The sequence below is a fragment of the Mirounga leonina genome, unplaced genomic scaffold, assembly GCF_011800145.1.
Source record: "Mirounga leonina isolate KUSES-001 unplaced genomic scaffold, KU_Mleo_1.0 Mir_509, whole genome shotgun sequence".
NCBI lineage: Eukaryota > Metazoa > Chordata > Mammalia > Carnivora > Phocidae > Mirounga > Mirounga leonina.
The window spans coordinates 1-12,236 of record NW_023270791.1 but is presented as its reverse complement, the minus strand read 5'-3'; the positions used below and the strand labels follow the sequence as shown (position 1 = coordinate 12,236).

The window sequence follows — 12,236 nt, the reverse complement described above, 5'->3', positions numbered from 1 at the left end:
ACTCTTGGTTTTAATGGTGCTAAAAAAACAAAATTCAATGGAGTATATTTTAAAGATCTTCTTGGCTTTATTCAACAGTTCATGAATTGAGCAGCATTCCATCTAGCTGATAGAAAGGAGGTCCAAAGCGCTCTATAAAATGGAAGACTCTTGTAGGCAGAAGGAGGCGGGACAAGGAAGTTATTCCAGCAAAGAGCTGGTTATTTCAGACAAGGTGGCTTTGGGGGATAGCAGGGGTCTATCAGGTGGATTACCTCACTGGTGCTGGCCAGGTCATTCCAGACTGACTAGTTAAGATTACATTCCTGGGAGAGGCTGAAACTGCATTTAGATTAGGTACTAAGTCTTGTTTTGGTGATATGGGCTTAACACAAGGGACTCTATTTGGGGCCAGTTGTTTCTTTTTTTAAAAATAGTATCAACATAAGACACTTTGACATCAGCAGCAATTGTGAATTATACAGTTACAGACTATTAGCACAGAGCAGGGTAGGTATGGGGAGGATATAAACAAGGAATGTAGAATTTGGATAAAAAGTAGTCTTACCGGGGTGCCTGGGTGGCTCAGTCTGTTAAGGGTTTGCCTTCAGCTCAGGTCATGATCTCAGGGTCCTGGGTTCGAGTCCTACATGGGGCTCCCCACTCATTGGGGAGTCTGCTTGTCCCTCTCCCTCTCCTTCTGCCCCTTCCCCCACTCATGCTCACTCTCTCTCTCCCCTCTCAAATTAATTAATTCATTAATTTTTTTTAAAAAAGGTAGCCACACAGAAAAAGGCATCAGATATACATTTTCTCTTTCCAAACACATTTCCTTTCCTTTCAGAATAAGCTGCATATGCAACATTGTTAGTCATGAACAGGCCCAGTACTACTGTTTCCTTTGTTCACTTCTCCATCAACTTCTTCTGTTTCCTGGTGTTGCCTTCTTTTCTTCAGCCAGCTTGATATAAGCCTTTTGCTTTGATCAAAACGAGCATCTTTCCCACCATATACTTGACCAGGCTGCAGGACCAGCTACGTAATTTGCAGGGCCTGGCACACAATGCAAATGTGAGGTCAGGCCCCTAGTTCAAAAATTATGAAGAATTTCTAAACCGTGGGGGTGTCTGGGTGGCTCAGTTAAGAGTCCAACTCTTGGTTTTGGCTCAGGTCATGATCAAGGTCCTGAGATCGAGCCCCACGTCAGGTTCCGTGCTCAGCACAGAGTCTGCTTGTCCCTCTCCCTCTGCTCCTCTTCTCTCTCTCAATCTCATTGATTGATTGATAAAAATAAATTAAGAATAAAAAAATTAAAAAAGAATTTCTAAACAGTGACAGCAGAGCAGTAAGCCAAATGTGAGGCCCTTCAGAATGTAGGACCCATGGGGTGCTTGGGTGGCTCAGTCGTTAAGCGTCTGCCTTCAGGTCATGATCACAGGGTCCTGGGATCAAGCCCCACATCGGGCTCCCTGCTTCATGGGAAGCCTGCTTCTCCCTCTCCCACTCCCCCTGCTTGTGTTCCCTCTCTCGCTGTGTCTCTCTCTGTCAAATAAATAAATAAAATCTTTAAAAACAAAAAGAAAGAATGTAGGACCCTAGGGAGGGAAGACTGTCTCTACACTCTCTCTGGTCTGCTTTTACTGCACTTTGCCAACTCTGAGACTTGAGGTCCTAAAGCCTAAGCACTTGGGGCCCGCAAATGGGCTTTTGGCGGCGGCCAGAAGGTCAGAGCAAGGCCAGGCTAATGTGTTCTTTTTCAGAAAAAGCAGAAATCTGTTAATGATAGATAAAAATTAGATACTTGAAGTTTGTAAACTGGGTTAAATTAATCATTAGATAGTGTGCTATTTGCTGAAAATAAAAAAAACACACATTGACTAGCAAGTGGCCACATTCCTTTTTTTATGTGCAGTATGTTGAGGCTGTTCTATCGCACGACAAAGAAGGGATAGCAGGAAAGCCGTGCAGACGGAAACGGGATTCTTGCTCTCTTCTTACTATCGAGTCAGGTGTTTTCGTTTTTGTTTTGTTTTTTAATTAGAAACAATGAACCTGTGCTGTCCGATGGTTTCAGCAAACCCATCGTCAGCAGTGGAGATCCAGTGATGTCTGTAAATATTATCAAACCAAAAAAAAAAAAAATCCATTATTCACCCTCTTCTGGAAAACTTGTTGCCATAAAGTTTAGGGCGGATAATTCCATGGAAGGCTTGAAAGTTTTTCAGAACAATATTTAACTAGGATTACATTCTATAAAATGAAACTAAAACGTTAGGTTAAATTATGTCACGTGTAAAACCCAAGCACCCTTGCACTCCACCCTGACTTTTCTATCATCAGAAGTTGGGGATTCCTGGCTTTTGTGAGCTAAGAGAGTTAGGGCATGTTTGTACTTCTTTTACCCTTGTTTAGGATATCAGGCCACTGGAGGCTAAGGCCACTCACCACATCTGGCTATGTCTTGTCACGTGGGCACATATTCACATAGAACCAAGTTCAAGTCCCTCTGTAAGACATGTAAAGGAACTAGCATAGGGGAAAGAGCTCACAGACTCCGGTTGGACTCCTGGTGCTGTCACCGACTAGTCTTATGACCATGAAAAAAAAATCACATCATCTGTCTGAGCCTGTTTTCTCCTCTATAAAGCTGGGAAGTAATAGACTGGTCAGAAGGACCCAGTAAGATACATGTAGGGCCTGGCACAGAAAGGGGGTAGCAGTAAGACTCAGTAGCCCTCCCTGTGCTTCCCCACCTCCAAATCTGTTCCAGTCTAATTTTCCGTGACACAGCCCTCCAGTTCCGCCAGGCTATTACTCATCGCCCCCTGAACATTGTTACACAATCCTGCCTTTTCTTAAATCTTCTCCTCAGTCTAGAGGACCTTCCCTGGCAGTCCTCATCTAGCTAAATCCTACTCATCCTGGACGATTCAACCCAAGCCTCACTGCTTCTCGGCAGCCTTCCCAAGACATTCTGCATGCATTCCCAAAGCACCAAGCACTGTTGTCTGTTGTGGGGTCAGTACTCCACACTGCTCCAGAGCTTTCCCATGCTGTCTTATCTTCTCAAAGATGCTGTAAGCTGCTTGAGGGCAAGGATAGGCCCTTAGTTGTCTTTGTATCTCCCACAAAGAAAGACTATACTTTCTGGGATCATTTCTATAGTTTGTATCTCCCACAAAGATGATTCCTGTGTGATACCCATGACAAGTCTCAGTAATTACATGCTGAGCGCATGAATGAGTGCTGTGTCATATTACGTTTTGTTAAATTATACATATATGCCTGGGGCTTGAAATGTGAGAAAATGACACGGCTATTTCTCCTCCTTCTGATGTAGATTGCTTTTTAAAATATTATCTTTTTTTATATATGTATATGGTATTTCTTCTCCAATATTTCAATATACCACTTAAAATCTGACCTGAAAAAAAGTATTAAAGTTGTGTTTTAAATGGAAGAAAAACGCACCAGCTATGACTAATGTCTTCAATTTATAGTATGTCCAATTTGGAGAAGACCATGCTTTCTCATAAGGTTGCATAACTGCGAACAAAAACATTTTCAGCCACAGGATGTGTTTTGGAAGAATTTAGCCCTTTATTAGGCTAGGAAAAAAGTGAAAAGAAAAAAATCCAGAGACACAGCTTTCCTTGATACACATCTTACCCTACATAGAGAAGGCACTCAGATATTTGTCAAATTGAATGATTTCTCCTCATAGAATGTTTGGTGGGAGGCAGAAAGTAGATCGGAGCATTCTCAATAAAAATGATTCATTCTAAGTCTGGATATTGCATCCTTGTTAATTACGTAGATATTGCCAACTATTGAGTATTAGCACCGAGGATGATTAACGGGGATGAGTGAGAGATGACATGTATTTCTACTACCATTATTCTGGATTAAATAATCAATACAAAGAGACCTGTACATCAGCCACTTCCTAATACTTGTGCTAGCCCTTTGGGGGTGGAGTAATGGTGAACAGTCCTCCAAATGAATCCTGAGCGCTAGAGCTCCAGGTAATTTGGTGACTGCAGAAGAAATAAGAGTCAAAGGTGGATAATAGGTGACACTGGTGAATATCTCAAATTTACAACTGGGTGTCAGCAGTCTTTTCTACTATCAAATATGACAGTATAAAACCTGGCCCAGGCCAAGATGTTGTGTGAGTCTAAGTTAAGAACAAATTGAGCATGTTCTCTTTACACAAAAATACCACTTGAAAATTTAGGAACTGTAACTTATCAAATAGTTCAATATGAAAGTTTAAACTCCAGGTTGTGCAACAATTCAAATTTTTATTTTTAAATGTGGGGTGGGGGGCAAAAAGACAACCCTGTTTTCTGTGTTAACCTAAGAAGAACGAATTTTAAATTCTAAACTCCTATTTTGTTCCTTACCTGGAGGACTCATTTTGCAACTCAAATAGAAGATGTGAGAATTAAGATCTACGAAACAAAGTTTTGAATCAATCATCAGAAGCAAAACATTGTTTTCAAGGACAGGAATGAGTTCTGACATTTTAATTACAAGCTCAGTGGAAAGTTTGATAGTAGAATGTGAGCTCTGAAAATTATTATTATGTTGTCTTTAGGATTAATGACTATAAAATGTCAGTTTTGAGTGGTAATGGTAAATTACAAAGAAAAACTTATGGAACTCCTTTTTATTTCCTGATGTACCATGAGTATTCATCACAATTTACTTGATTAAAAATACCCAAACAGTAGAAAAATACAGAGACATTGATTTTTTTTTGAGACATTGATTTTTTTAATGGATTGTATAAATAAATATAAGGCAGCTTTTCCTTAGCAATTCAGAAGATGCTCATCATACCATTTTTGATATTTGTAATATCAAAAAACTGGAAGAGACCTTAGTATTGAGCAATATGAGAATGAGTAAACTATGGTACATTCAAGTAGTGGACTACACAATTATTGAAAATTATACACATATAAAGATAGTATCACAGATTTAAAAATACAGTTGATGTAAGGTTTTTAATTCTATATATGCAAACATTAATGTATGCTGACTACAAACATATAGACAAATGCATCAGAGAAAATAATGGAAAGGAACGTACAGGAATGATTATAGAATTTATATTTAGGTGGTGAGATTATGGATTTTTCTTTATTTTTCCAAATCTCGTGTAATGTTTTCAATTCTATTTATGATTTTTAAAAATTAGTTTCTATTTTTAAAGACCTATCATCTGCTGTGGTATATTCATTTTTGCCAATGAATTGCAAATTTCCGATCATTGTTTTACTTACAAAAATAGCAACAGAGAGTTCAACCTAACACTGTGTTATCACTGTCCAACTAACAAAACGAATCCTTTTTTTTTTTTAAAGATTTTATTTATTTGAGAGAGCACGCACTTGCACATGAGTGGGAGAGGGGCAGAGGGAGAAGCAGACTCCCCACTGAGCAGGGAGCACAATGCGGGGCTCGATCCCAGGACCCTGAGATCAGGACCTGAGCCAAAGGCAGCCGCTAAACTGACTGAGTCACCCAGGCGCCCCTAAACAAATCCTTTTCTCAAATAAAAATTGCTAATGTCTATTTTAAACTGTTCCTTAAGCTTCAAAACAGAGTCTAACTTTTTGAAAATTTTTAGTTAAGTTACTTGAAACTAAATTACTTGAAAATCACGTTTGAATCGGCAACTCCAAAATACAGACCTTTCCGATTTTTAAGAAAACCAACTCAGCCCAGGCTGTTCTGAGCTGATACAAGGCTATTGTCATTGTATCTATTTTTTCATCTCTGTAATTAAGTGTCATGTTCATTTTTAAATTATTCAGTGGCCAATATAAAGTAAAACATTCATAATTTAATAAGTAAATTTGCTTCTAACCTGTGCCGGGAATGACATTTAAATTGCTTCATACTCTGATTACTAAAAGATAATTAGTCCTCTAAATATTACTGTAATGAAAACCATGGGGTTTAATGAACCATACACATTCAAACCAAACAGAATCTTTAATTCTTTACTGAATATTTAAGTTCAGCATAAAAATTTAATGATTGGTTAGAATTTTATTTTTTTTTTTTAAAGATTTATTTATTTATTTATTTATTTGAGAGAGCAAGAATGAGAGAGAGAGAGCACATGAGACGGGGCAGGGTCAGAGGGAGAAGCAGACCCCCTGCTGAGCAGGGAGCCTGACGCGGGACTTGATCCCTGGACTCCAGGATCATGACCTGAGCCAAAGGCAGTCGCTTAACCAACTGAGCCACCCAGGCGCCCCGGTTAGAATTTTAAAAAGTAGGTTAGGGCAAGCCAGGCCAGAAAAATGTGAAGCAAACTTAAATGTACTCATAGGAATTTGTAATAGCAGTCACTGAAAAGAGTTGAACAACGCAGATTTGAGGAGAAGACAGACTTCCCCTTGGCTGTACAATTGCCATTGCAAGTGTTCAATATTAAGAATCATTGTTTCTGAATTTAAGAGAAGTATTTTACAGTCCTCTATGGCATATTTGTCAGTAAAGTATAGAAATATGGACTCCTTTAGATTTCTTTTATAGCCTTAACAATATTACCATTAAAATAGAAATAAGCCGACTTAAACGAACTTGAACTTTGAACAACACCCAAACTAACAAAAGAAATTATAATTGATTTTTTTCTTTTCTTTTTTTTTTTAGAGAAAAGATGTTGGGAGTTTAGTGCATATTTGTTATAAACATGGAGTTTGGAGTCAGACCAGCCTGAGTTTGAACTCCAGACACTGGAGTTTCTCCCCTGTAGGAATATAGTGCAGCCTCACTGATTCTTTACAGATTTCAATGTAATAATGTAATTCAGTGTTGGGAGCACAATAAGCACATCAGAAACACAAGCCCAGCTTCTACTGTTATCATCAAATACTGATTTATTGAAGAATTCCTGTTCCTTCTGATCACCCGAAGATTTAGAATTTATTTAAGGAAACAAAAAACTTTGAGAAGCTGATAGGTCTAATTCTGCTTTTGTCCAGATGTGATGGAAAGGATTTTACAGCAATCTCTCCCAGGAAGTCTCTGGAAACTTAACTGAGACTCTCCGTCGTAAGTTGGTTAGGGCTATGCTCTCAAAATCCAGGCCCGGTGGATCCTCTAACGCTCTCATAGGGCTGTAGTTTAGGTCTGCCCCTATTCTGGAAGCAAAAATGCATTTTTCTTCTGGGGAATTGTCCCTCCCCGCTGCATGCAGTTTTGGTGGGACTGTTAGTGAAGCTGCAGGGCATTCCCCAGCCACGGGATGGGCATGTGATCCACCTGGACCAATCAGACTCTTGTGAAATTTGCACTGCTCGAGAGTGAAAGACCCACTATTGGGAAATGATGGCGCTGATTTATTCCAACCGTGAGCAGGCTCTCAATCTTTTCCTATCCTCTAGATTCTTGGTGCTATTCAAGTTTCTGTTGTTTTGAGGGCCTGGTTCTTCATTTTTTCCTTAAGTTTTATGAGCTGTCTCATATCCTTCCCTAAGTTTTTTGGGGTTTTTTTGTTTTTTGTTTTTTTCCCTGAGATAGCAGATTAGCATGTGTTGCTTGTACCCTGAGGATCTGGATAGATTCAGCACTTGTCACTCTGGGCCATAATTGACAGTTTACTTATCCATCCTCCCCTAGCTTCTTGGGGATGCTCCTTGGGAATAGAAAGTATGACTACTGACACATGGCATGGTCAGTGGAGGGACCAACATATTGTTTTGTTAGGAGCAGAAATCAACCACAATCTTCTATTTGCAATAGGAAGTTCTGTGTTCAGCTAGTTTTCAGGTCATCTTCATGATACTTAAAATTGTCAGGACAATTGAATAGCATTTAAAAGTATGTGACTTTTGCCCAACTGCAGATTCTCCCCTCCCCCGCATTCATGTCCCCCCCTACCCCCACCCCAGCAAATATTCGGAAAGATAACAAAAGTAACCAGCTGGACAGTTGCAAAACCTGTCAAGTTCTTACATTAGCTGTCCCTGATCTATAGCTTTTTACAGGCTTGTGTTGTCTTAAACGAAAGCTTCACCCGAAATTCTCTTCTTTCCTTACAGTTACCCAAAACCCCGTTGGCTTTTTCCTCTGTGATGGCCCCTCTTTCCATTCGAAAGAAGCTGTAATTCTTATTTTGAAATCCAATAAAATATTTGGTTTCACCTTGTTACAGGTAGGTAACACACATCTCTGGAGACCTCTGTGAAGGGTGTCACCCAGTCTTTGCCAAGGGCAGATTCCTTGTGAGGCATTACTTCACAATGATTATTGGGAATGTTTGGGCTTCAGGTCCACCTGTTTATTCATTTATTCATTAACTCAACAAGTATTTATTGAGCGCCCCTATCACTTCTGCACGCTGTGCCTGGCACAAGAGATGAAATGGTGAGCAAAAGTGGAAGAGAGTTGGCCTCTCAACGAGTTGCCTGTCCCATCAAAGGACAATGATAATCTGTATTTGAGGCCATAAAGGAAATATACTCAGTGCTTTGAGAGCATCTTAAAAGGTGACTCTTCCTAGTTTGGGTAGTCAAGAAATGCATACCCAAGAAAGAAACTTGATGAGTATGCTAACCCAAATGCCTGGGTTCTAGATTAAATGAGGATAATAGCTGCCTTTATGACCTTCGGTGGATCACTGAACCTATCTTGACCTCATTTAGGTCGTCTACAAAATGTGAAGATTAGACCAGGTGATCTCTAGGTCCTTTCCATTTCTAACAGCTTTTTAAAATGAGTATTTTTCGTAGCAGCTTTTTTGAGATATACTTCACATCCTATAAAATCCATCCATTTTAAGTGTACGTTAAATGACTTTTAGTATATTTATAAAGTTGCGCAACCGTCACCACCACAATCAGAATCTAGAATGTTTCCATCACTACAAACAAGAATCTCATGCCCATTTTTTCCCCAAGATTTTATTTATTTATTTGACAGAGAGACACACAGCGAGAGAGGGAACACAAGCAAGGGGAGTGGGAGAGGGAGAAGCAGGCTCCCTGCCGAGCAGGGAGCCCAATGAGGGGCTCGATCCCAGGACCCTGTGATTATGACCTGAGCCGAAGGCAGACGCTTAACGACTGAGCCACCCAGGCGTCCCTATCTCATGCCCATTTAAGTCATTTCCCATTCCTACCCCAAGCTGTGGGCAATCACTAACATACTTTCTGTCTCTACTGGTTTGCCTTCTGGGATATTCCATATAAATGGAATCCATATAAATGTTCCTTTGTGTCTGGCTTCTTTTACTGAACAAGAGGTTTTTGAGATTCATTCATGCTGTAAAGATCATTCATGTTGAAGCATGTATCAGTACTTTGTTCCTTTTTATTGGTGAATTGTATTGTATAATTCCATTTTTTAATTCATTCACCAATGATGGACATACGTGTTATTTCCACCTTTTGACTATTGTGAATAATGCTGCTATGAACACTTGCACACAAGTCTTTGTGGGGACATTTATTTTCATTTCTCCTTGGTAGATAACTAGGAATGGAATTGCTGGGCTGTATGGTGGCTCTATGTTTAACATTTTGAGAAACTGCCAAATTGTTGCCCAAAGTGCTTGTGCCATTTTATATTCCCACCATGATATATCGGGCATAACTTCTCTAGTCCTCGCCAACACTGGTCATTGTCTGTCTTACTGACTATAGTATTTCTGTGGAATGTGAAGTGTCTCATTGTGGTTTTGATTTGCATTTCCTCAATGAATAATGATATTGATCATCTTTTCATATGCTTAGTAGTCATTTGTATATTTTCATTAGAGAAGTGCCCATTCAAATCCTTTGCTCATTTTTAAATTTGGTTGTTTTTTTATTACTGAGTTGTCAGATTACTTTATATATTCTAGATATATATTCTTTATTGGATATATGATTTGCAAATAGTTTATCCAATTCCATAGATTATCTTTTCACTTTCTTGATAGTGCGTTTTAAAGTTTTTTGTTTTGATTAGATCCAATTTATCAATTTCCTTTATTACTTTCCTAATTCAAGCTCACAAAGTTTTTTCTCCTGTGTATTTTCTAAAATTTTTTAAAGATTTATTTATTTATTTTAGAGAGAGAGTGCGAGCAGCGGGGGGGCAGAGGGAGAGGGAGACAAGCACACTCCCCACTGAGCAGGAGGGGGGTGGAGCTTGATTCTAGGACCCTGAGATCAGGACCTGAGCCAAAATCAGGAGTCAGATGCTTAATCTACTGAGCCACCCAGGTGGCCCTCTTCTAAAATGTTCATAGTTTTATCTCTTACATTAAGATTTTTCATCCATTTTGAGCTGATTTTTGTGTATGGTGTGAGGAAGACATCCAAATTTATTCGTTTTTTTGCTTGTGCATACCCAATTGTCCCAGCACAATTTGTTGAAAAGGCCATTCTTTTCCTATTTTTTGGCACATTGGTCAAAACTCAATTGACCATAAATGTAAGGGCTTACTTATGGGCTCTTATTTCTTATGATCTTTATCTCTGTCTTTATGCAAGCTTCACACTGTCTTGATTACTGTAGCTTTGTAGTAAGTTTTAAAGTTGGGATGTGTATGGGGTGCCTGAGTGGCTCAGTCAGTTAGGTGGTGGACTCATGGTTTAGGCTCAGGTCATGATCTTGGGGTCACAGGATTGAACCCCATGTGGGGCTCCATACTCAGTGAGGAGTCTGCTTGAGGTTCTCTCTCTCCTTCTTTCTCTACCCCTCCCCCCACTTACACGCTTTCTCTTTCTCTCTCTAAATTACTAAAGTTGGGTTGTGTAAATTCTCTTAGTTCTTCGTTGTCATGATTATCTTGGCTATTCTGGGTCTTTGCATTTCCATATAAATTTGGGGGTCAGTTGGTCAATTTCTGCAAAAAAACAAAACAAAAAAAAGCCAGGGATTTTTTAATCTAAATATATTTTTAACATTATTTAGCCATGTCTTTGTGATTTATAAAATGCAACCTTTTCAAATATTCCATTCCATTAAAGTCATACAACCATTACCATGAGTCATTTTTAGAATACTTTCATCACCCCAATAAGATCTCATATGCAAATCTACTGTTGATCCTGTTCCTCCTCACTCCTGTTCCAGGCAACTGCTAATCTACTTTCTGTCTCTGTAGCTTTGTCCCTTCTGAATATTTCATATAAATGGAATAATACAATATGTAGTCTATTGCGACTGGGTTTTTTTTTTTTTTTGGTCAGAATAACATTTTTGAGGTTGTTCCATATGGAAGCATATGTCTGTAGCTTGTTCCTTTTATTGCTGCATAGTATTCCATTGTGTCAACATACCACATTTTACATGTCCATTCACCAATCGATGAACATTTAAATTTTTTTCCAATTTTTGGCTCTTTTGAAAAATGCTACTAAGAACAATCATGTACCAATCTGCGTGTGGGTATATGGTTTCCTTTCTCTTGGGTAGCCTAAGAATGGAATTGTGAGGCCATATAGTAAACTTACATTTAGCTTTTTAATATATTGCCACACTACTTTGTAAAGTGGCTGTACCATTTTATATTCCTATCAGCAGTGTAGGAAGATTCCTGTCTTTCCAACATTGTTGTCTTTTTTATATTATATATGTATAGCTATTTATTTATTTATTAAAAATGTATATTCATCTCTCTCTCTCTCCCTTGTCTTTTTTATTATAGCCTTTACAGTTGGTGTAAAATAGTATCTCAATGTGATTTTCATTTGCTTTTCCCTAATGACAAATGATGTTAAACATCTTTTCATGTGCTTATTAACTATTCATATATCTTCTGTGGTAAAATGTCTATTCAAGTTGCTCTTGGCCAATTTTTGATAGGTTGTTTGTCTTCTTCTTATTGAGTCATACACATTCTTTGTATATCCTAGATACAAGTCCTTTATCAGATATGAGTTTTGCAAACATTTTGTCCAAGTCTGTTGCTTGTCTTTTCATTGTCTTAATGGTGTCTTCTGAAGCCCAGCAGGGATTTTGACATGGATTGTGTTGAATCTATAGATCAGTACATTGCTTAGTTTTTCAGCTAAGCCAAGACAAAAGCACTAATGTGGATTTTTTTTTTTTTGTAAATGTTTTTTTTAATTTTTTTTTTAATTCTTATGTTAATCCCCATACATTACATCATTGGTTTTAGATGAAGTGTTCCATGATTCATTGTTTGTGCATAACACCCAGTGCTCCATGCAGAATGTGCCCTCCTCAATACCCACCACCAGGCTAACCCATCCTCCCACCCCCCTCCCCTCTAGAACCCT

At 38.7% G+C, this 12,236-nt stretch overlaps 1 pseudogene; it reads left to right on the top strand.

Annotated features, from left to right (window-relative positions):
* The first annotated feature begins 3,113 nt into the window (after nt 1–3,113).
* On the top strand, nt 3,114–3,210 carry LOC118000540 (annotated as a pseudogene).
* Nucleotides 3,211–12,236: the final 9,026 nt, after the last annotated feature.